At 42.1% G+C, this 9267-nt stretch overlaps 1 pseudogene; it reads right to left on the bottom strand.

The window, feature by feature from the left end:
* Nucleotides 1-1593: 1593 nt before the first annotated feature.
* Nucleotides 1594-3124, bottom strand: LOC144164031 (uncharacterized; annotated as a pseudogene).
* Nucleotides 3125-9267: the final 6143 nt, after the last annotated feature.

The raw sequence follows: 9267 nt of genomic DNA, 5'->3' as shown, positions 1-9267 counted from the left end.
AAAATGGGTGCCAAAACACTGCCCTGTGGTACACCTGACGTAACATTGGCTATGGTAGAACTTTCGCGATTGACTTGCACGTACTGCGTTCGGTTACTCAGATAATTGTCTATCCAGTAAGTAAGTGGACCTGTGCCTATTGTTGCTTCTAATTTTCTTACAAGTTTTTTGTGTGGCACCCGATCAAAAGCCTTTGAGAAATCCAATAGAATTAAATCGGTTTGTTTTCTGCAGTCTACATTGAGGGAGATGTCGTGAATTAGTTCAACCAGTTGGGTAACTGTGGATAGTCCTTTGCGAAAACCGTGTTGTAACGGCGATAAGATGTGATTCTGTTCAAGGTACAATGTTAGATGTTTAAGAATTATGTGTTCCAGTAGTTTGCAGGTTGTGCTGGTTAGTGAGATGGGTCTGAAGTTTGATGGGTCAGCTTCGCTACCAGATTTATGAACAGGGGCTACCTTTGCGATTTTCCATTCTTGGGGAAGGGAACAGGTTGATAGGGACTTATTGAAAAGTATACACAAGTATTTGGCTACCCATTCAGCATATCTCCTAAGAAATTCGTTCGGCAAGTTGTCCGGACCGGCACCCTTTTTAGTATCTAATTTTAACAACAAATTAAGCACTCCGGACTCTGTCACAACAAGTGGTTCAAAATTTTGGTGGTTACAAATGTCAACATCAGGCACATTTCCGTCATCAACCGTGAAAACAGATTGAAAATAGTTATTTAGAGAGTTTGCTTTATCTTTGCTTTCTTCCGGGGCCGCGGGCCTATTACGGTTTTTGGGATTGAGGTAGTTCCAGAACTTCTGGGGAGACGTTTTCAAAAAGTTGGGTAGCGTTCTCGTAAAATAGTTTACTTTAGACATTTTTATTTGGGATTTCATGTTACTAAGAGCTTGACTCAACTTGTTCCGAATTTGTGGCGTAGGTTTTGCCTTCAAAGTTTTTCTGAGGCGTTTTACTTTACGCTTGGAATGAATAATTTCACGCGTTATCCAGGGGTTATGTTTTCTTGTTTTCTTTGTTTTAGCCGGCACATAGTTAAGAACGCAGTGTGTTACGACCGCTTTGAACCTTGCCCATAGGATTTCTATATGTGTGTCTGAATCATTCGCAAGTAGTTCAAACGAAGCAAGTTCATGGAAAAGATGATCAAGTATGCTGGTGTCATCGGCATGGTTAAAGTCAAGATATGTAGTAAAGGAGTTGAACGGTATTGGGATGTCAAATACAGAAACAGAGCCTTGAATAACTTCATGGTCCGATACGCCTTCAAGAATTACGATCTGTGCTTGATCTGCAGGAAAATGATCGCTTAAAAACACCAAGTCAAGTACATTAGAACAGCATCCTTGAACACGGGTAGGCTGTTTTACAATTTGGGAGAGATTAAATGTCAACATGATATCAAGGAGCACATCTGAGCATGCGCTGTGGTGTTGCATTGTTTGCCAGTTTATATCGAGTAAATTAAAATCGCCGAGCAAGATTAGCCTGGCTCCGAGTACATGCCGATGCATATACGTGTGCAATGCTTGCAAGCTATCTTTGTCTGAAGATGGGCTGCGATAAACGCAGCCAACAAATACTGGGCGAGAAGTGAAGAGAAGCTTGCAAAATATTGCCTCGACTCCGGTAACCTCAGGAAGTATTTCAAAGGAAAGGTCTTTTTTTATTAAGATGGCCACGCCTCCCCCACGTGTCGGCCTATCTTTACGAATGATAACGTAGTTGGGGGGTGTTACCTCAAAATCCTTTATCTCATTTGTCAGCCACGTTTCTGTCAAAGCTACGAAGTCCGGTTCAATTCCAAGAAGTAAGGATTCAAGTGGTACTAATTTTTGAAGCATGCTGCGGGTGTTTATGTTAAGAAATGTTACTTATTTCGTTGGCTGCGGCGTTGTGGCTCGCCTGGTGCTTCCGCTTCGTCGTTTTTTTCATCGTTGATGCTGTGACGGCAAGCGGTTAGGAGCGCAATAGGATTTGTTTCCTCATCCCATCGGTACAGATCTTCGTTCACTTTTAATTTGTCATAGACCAGAAATACTTTGTCTCCAGCTTCTTTTCTTGCTTTTGCAACTTGCCAAAGCTTTTTTCTGATGTCTCTTACTCTATTTGAGAAGTCCTCTCCAACAGAGAAAGCGGTTCCTTTTAGTTTCGCGCAGTTTCTAAGAATGGTTGCTTTGTCTCGGAAGTCGAGGAGTTTTAGTATGACTGGTCTAGTTTTTTGAGCGTCTTGTTTTCCTATCCTGTGAATTCTTTCTATTAGAACGGGTTTGATCTTGAGTATGTTTTTAAGTATCTGCTCTTTTATAGTTTGTTCGAGGGTTTCGGGGTTTTCGTCTGCCTCCTCCGGTACACCGTACACAAGTAAATTTGACCTTCTAGACCGGTTTTCTAAGTCATCTATTTTTAACTCCAAGTAGTGAACGGTTTTTTGAAGATTGGTTAGTTGGGATACACAGGACGTGATCTTGTTTTCCAGTAACGTTACTTGTTCTAGTTTGGCTTCAATAGATTTCAACCGTTCTTCTTTTATTTCTTTTATGTCATCTGCAATTACTTGAAGCTGTTTCATGATCTTGGCCATATCGGGCCCCGGGTTTGTTTCAATGTCACCACTGAGCAATAGGAATTCCTTAATACAGGCACACATGTCACACAATTGCGCATACATCTGCCTAGGGCACGGCAGCACTATTAGGCATAGGTAATTTGAGCGAATACATTTGCCGTAACGCTTGCTCACCTGCGGCAGATAAACAAACGGGTTGAGACGTTGCATCCTGGCAGTGCTGCCGTGCCCTGTGGCTTGAGTTGAGGGGTGTCCAGTCTTTATACCACTCCAGTCTGCCAGCAGCGCCGTCTTCACGTTGTGGCGATCTGCGTCAGCGCATGAAGTCACCGAAGCAGGCCTGTTTCCAGGCAAATCGCCGAGCGTAGATTCCAAGTGCGCAATGCGCACATGATGCGCTTGGTGGCTGGGAAGTGGTGCGCCGTCGAATCCAGATAGCAGAGCCGGGTCTTCGCTCCCTGCTTGCGTGAGCAGCAGGACGCCAATTATCTGCGGCAGATAAACAAACGGGTTGAGACGTTGCATCCTGGCAGTGCTGCCGTGCCCTGACAATGTACTCAAACTCAAAATGAACTCAAACTCAAAATATACTCAGAACTCAAAATGGTCTCAAACTCAAAATGTACTCAGAACTCAAAATGGACTCAACCTCAAAATGTACCTAGAACTCAAAATGAACTCAAACTGAAATTGTACTCAGAACTCAAAATGGACTCAAACTCAAAATGGACTCAGAACTCAAAATGGACTCAGAATTCACTAGGTCTCAGGCTTCTCAAACTCAATCGGACTCAAACTCAGTCGGGATCACTCGGCTCAAACTCACTCAAGCTCAAACTCACCATGCCACACTAGCCTCGCGCTCAATCAATCTCAAACTCACGCGTGAGTTTGAGTCCAAATGAGTCTGAGTGAGTTCGCCGACCTCTGATCCGGAACCCTACACTACGGCGTGCCTCATTGTCTGATTTGAGTCGGCGCGTTAAACCCTACTATCAATCAATCATTTCATTCGAGCCAGCGCAGGCTCATTTAGGTAAATCAAGGAAGCCCCTCTAAGCTTCCATGCCTGAAAACACGGAAGGGAGAACCAAGTTCATCATCGGCCTCTTGTATATGCCCCAGCGAAAGACCCTTGTTTGCTCCCACCCCCATAAAAGTCACATTCTCCGTTTAATGCAGGGCGAGCAAGTGCGCCCTCGCAAAGGCTTTGCTTCAGAACTTGCTGAGGAACTTTGTGAGAGCCTGTGGTGGCTTGTACATGGGGTGGGGGGGGGGGGGAGAGGAGCACGCTGGTCGGATACTTTTCCTAGGCCAAGCCGTGAAAGGGAAGCGGCAGGGTACTATCGCAAGTCCCTTATAGAGAATACAAAGCATTTCAAAGACAAACCAAAGTTATTAAACACCAAATAAAGGGAGTTGGAAAGACAAGCAGGTGTGCACTTAGGGCGAAGTTCACTTGACTGGCTGAGCCATCGCGCCATCGCTTTGTTGCATGCCGTAGCATGCTCCGAATTCCATAGCGGGCCCTGCCATTGCTCGGCTCAAGCTTTTACAGGTTGTTGTTGTGCCTGATCGCTGGGCTTGCGATCAGCTACAATTGCAGAATAGGCAGGGAAAAGCTGAAGTACTATTTTTAGATCCCCCTTCCTATTTCTAACTGCACTTACCTTAAGCTAGTCTTTGGCCCCCTTCACAGTAGAATTAATGAGATTATACTCTATTTTATCACCATCATCATTAGCGTAATTTTGACCACTGCAGAACAAAGGAAATCAAGAAACTCCATCCCCGTAGTTACACCTAATTTAATGCAGCACTGTTGCATTGTTGATTCAGCCTAAACTTTATAACAAACCTGGTACATCAGCTTCAGTTAATACACCAAATTGCTGCAGTTATTTTAGGCTGCTTTAACCATGTTTTCTGCCTTGTGTGTTATTTGCGTGACTCTTAAAATTTTGAGCAGGTTTTTACCTGAACTGTTTTAGGATGGACTGATTTTTCTGTTTTTGTTGCTTTTTCGGAAGGAAAGTGACCTTGCAGCTTGCCTGCACTTGCCGAATTTGGGGGTTGGCATGGACGCATATGGCCAGCTTTGGTTTCTTGCACCCTTTATGTGTACAGGGCTGGGGTACTTTTTATGTGTATTCTTTGGATAGATAATGTGAAATACCCCCTGACGACCCGCAGTTTTCTGTTTTTTAAGCATGCTTTATGACATGCATGTTCCGAGCCATGAGAGAACGCCTTATTTCTAATATGTTTTTACTGCATCAGTTGTGTAGTTGCTTTTTATTGCTATAAAGTGATTGTGCATAATTTAAAAGTCTCAATAATAATGGTAATTACTCTTTGTTTTAATTACCTACCTTATAAGCGTTTCTGCTAAATTACAATTTTGCCTGTTTGAATTTGATCGTTACCCAAAAATAAAGTGGTGTTAAGTATGTCACAACCAGTGTTCCTCAAAAACGTCTCGATAACTTCCGATATGCTCCTCGTCTGGGCTCTCTGACATGTCGCCATCCCCGTCAATCAAGCGGCTAATGCTGCGGCCCGGGTTTCCATACACTGACCCATTTCCGACGGTGGCTAATGTCGACCCCCTCGAGATCAACCCCACCCACTGAGTGGCTACACAGAGATTCTCTCTTATTACCAGAAAACTCGTCGCAGCCTCCAACTGCCACCGTGGCGCCTCTCCAAAGAGGAAGCTACAACTTGGCGGTGGCTCCAGACGAACACCTATTAACATCCTACCGCCTAACCTCATCTTCCGACGCACCTCCAAGGAAAAACAATGGACCTTCAAATCAAGAGACCTAAGGAAAATAGATACCCAGTAAAGGTGATTGGAATTGACGAAGAAGAGGAAGCAGGAACGATCGTGCAAACGAACATTGAACAAAACAACTTACTTTGCACTACTAGAGATATCGAGGTCAAGAAAACCTGGAAATGAAGACAAGGAACAACAGCAATTTTGGCACTTAACAAAGAGGGACACCAGGCGCTGAACAACAGGTCACACCTGTACATCGGATGGAGCAGATGCCGAGTTTTTGATCATTTCTTCTTACCGCGATGTACCAGGTGTGCAGAACATGGACACAACACTATAGATTGTGAAGCCCCGATCCGCTGCGTTAAGTGTGGGCAACAGGGTCACAAGAGAGGCGAATGCAGGAAGGACCCCCACTGTCACGCCTGTGACCTGGATGGCAGAGAGCAAAGCAGAGATCACGAAATGATGTCCTGGGACTGTCCGGTCTACAGGGAAGAGATTGAACAGGAACGAAGAAGATCATCACTCGCCTTAGCTAAAATGACTAGCATAACTGAAAACGTAGTACCTAACTCACAAATGGAACTCAACATACTCCAGGTTACCTTAGCTAGACCATACAAAGCAAATCAATCCCTCATTAATTTCCAACAAGATGAACAATAAGATATTTCTTTAATACAAGAACCTTATACCCTCCAAAAAAATAGTAGGATTTCCTCTTAAACATATCATAATCGCAGCCAGCAAAGACCCAAAATCTGCCATTATAATCCACAAAAACCTCTCAGTGTTCCCAGTTTTTATAGCTCAAAACTTAGTGGCAGCTAGAATAACAAAGGCGAACAGAGAAATACTAATAATAAGTTGTTACTGCCCACCAAACCGAGATATTGTCACGAAGCCAAGGACGATGCAGTTGTCTTGCAGGAGAAACAAGTTTATTGGAGCGAACTTGTGCTCCCCTAACAACTCAAAAGAATACAGAGGCGGCGAAGCAGCGGTCAACAAAGTGACTTGCGTCAGCGAGCGTCGCAGAATCGAATGCCCCGGCGTCTGCACTGCAGGCTTTTTATCTTTCGGCGCGCGTGGTTCTGGAACCGTCGATTCGCATCGAGAACATTGTAGATGCAGGAAGATTATTCCGGGATGTTCACGTCAGATCGGAATGCTCTCCCTATCAGAACAGATAACACATGCGGCACAGAAAGGATGGAACACGCGCTTCCCTTGGCACGGAGATAACACAGACCGGCGCAGCCGGGCGGTAAAAGCAAAACACAAATAAACAAACCCAATGCATGGTTCGCGGCAATATCAACAGAGAACTTTCAAAAATGGAAGAAATAGTACAAAGACATAGGTCGGTAGAGGTATTAATAGGTGGAGACTTTAACGCGCGAAATCAAATCTGGGGCAGCCAGACAACTGATGAAAGAAGGGGAAAGAGTTTTAGAGCGTATCGTCACTAATGTTTTAACATTACTAAATAAGAAAGATTCGCCACTTTCATTTAGGACAAGTAGGGCAAGAGGGTGGATAGATCTATCAATAGTTAACGCAGTTTTAGCGAGAGATATTAAGGAGTGGAAGGTATTAAAACTTTCAATAATAGTGACCACAGATATAATCGGAACTATAATCGAAAATGTCAAAATAGAAGTCTATGGATTAACGTTAAAAGGCGAAGCTAGAATGATAGATGAAATCGCAAACGACGTATGGTTCGAAGAAGTACAAAATAGGATTGGAACGGCCGATGAAATAGAAAACGTAATTAATACATTTTATAACAAGCTTGACATACTGAGAGTGAAGTACAGTAAAAAGAAAAAAACACCCAAACAAATACCCAACCCGTGGTGGAACATGGAGTTAGAGATTGAACGCAAAAGAGTAAGGGCATATAGGAGAAGATACCAAAAAGCTAGAGGAGACATGAGATAGAAGTATGAGAAGGAATACTGCAAAGAACACGAATGCCATAACAACATTTTAGAGCTAGCAAAAAAGAATAGTTGGAAAGCACTAACGTCAAAATTAACAAAATAACCTTTCAACTTGGCATACAAAATCGCGCGAAAAAAGTTAGACTAAAGTAATCTTTAAGAGCATAGTAACAGAAGATGGAGAGATAACAAAAACTCTCGAAGAGACAATAGAATACTTACTAGGGAAACTGTACCCAGAACAAACACCACAAGTCTAGGAGCACCAGACGGTGAAACGAACAGGGGATAAGAATACTAGTAGTAGTCAAACGGAATGTCCAGGGGACGGAGAACATCCTGGAAGTAGCGACACTCCATTTACCGAATTAGAAGTAACATTAGCCGTGAATAACCTTAGGAAAGATATAACACCAGGACCGGACAAGCTTAAAACCACTGTTATCCAAGCAATCTTCAGGAAACGCAAGCAGTTTTTTTTTATTTATTTAATGCCTGCTTTATGAACGGTTATTTGCCAGAAAGATGGAAGGACTCAAATGTAATACTTATCCCCAAAGCAAGACCAGACGAGACTTGCGAGGAGAGTAAATGTTGCCCAATAGCTATAAATTACACCCTAGGTAAAGTTCTGGAGAAGTTAGTTAAGGACCGACTATATTACCACCTCTATAAAAAAAACCTTTTTAATAAATATCAGTATGGCTTTACTCATAATATATCAACAATAGAGGCTTTAAAAGAAATAAAAAAGAGGCTACAAGAGCGAAACTAGACAAAACCAACACATTAATCGTATCTTTGGACATTAAGAACGCATTCAACTCTAATAACCCAGTTACAGTAACAAAAAAACTAGAAGAATACAAATGTTACAGTAATTTAATTAAACTGACCCATAGTCTACTTACAAGGAGGAAGATTGTCTACGAATCTGACAATATTAAGGTTATTAGGCCATTAGACGTGGGCTCGCCACAAGGCTCACCACTTAGCCCACTTTACTGGAATATCACCATAGCTGACTTACTAGGTAAAAACTCCCATATGAAACCCACATCCAAGCTTTCGCAAATGATATAGTAATCATCGTTCAGTTTAAATCAAGAAAAGATGTAGAAGAAAAAACAAACAGAGTATCAAAAATAACTAATGACTGGGCTGTAAGCAAAGGAATAACAATAAATAATGACACATCACAAGCAATGATGATAGGAATACAGGATGGAACGCATCTACCTATACTCCAAATAGGTTCAAGCAGAATAAGAACAGTCAACGAAATAAAGTTACTCGGTGTAATAAGAGATAATAAGTTAACATTTTTACCTCATCTAAAATATTTAAAAGAAAAAATAGCTAAGTTAACATACAATCTGAACAGGACGCTAAACGGCGACAAGAGTTCAAAAAGAGAATTAGTGCGAGTTATGTATAAGAGAGGCATTAAAAGAAAAGAACCTACGCAGCACCGGTGTGGTACACTCGGAAGGTAACTATTTTAAGGAAACTACAGGTGATCCAAAGGTTGTCGTTAGTAATGATAACGAAATGCCTTTAAAACAACATCAAACCTGTCCTTAAACATTATGGCAAAAATCCCGCCAGTGTATCTAACAATTAAAAAAGAAATTGAACAATATGGAGTATAAAACAGGGTAAAACAGTTTCATGTGACGACAAGCTATACACAAGTAATCAAATCATGAAAAAACGATCTCTGGACAGATCACTCAGCAAATAAAAGCGGTATTACAATCACTCCCACAGAAGGAGTAGTAGACTACCGTATATATACGGATGGTTCAAAGACGGAAAAAGAAGTAGGAGCAGCGTTTGTAATATTTAACAATAACACCCAAATAGCAACAACGGAAACATTTAAGCTTCCAGAATATAGTTCCAACTACGAAGCTGAACTAATAGCCATTAAAAAGGTAATAGAA

This window comes from Haemaphysalis longicornis, unplaced genomic scaffold (genome assembly GCF_048455015.1).
Source record: "Haemaphysalis longicornis isolate Haplotype H1 unplaced genomic scaffold, Haemaphysalis longicornis Haplotype H1 scaffold_13, whole genome shotgun sequence".
Taxonomy (NCBI): domain Eukaryota; kingdom Metazoa; phylum Arthropoda; class Arachnida; order Ixodida; family Ixodidae; genus Haemaphysalis; species Haemaphysalis longicornis.
This window is presented reverse-complemented; position numbering and strand designations above follow the sequence as displayed.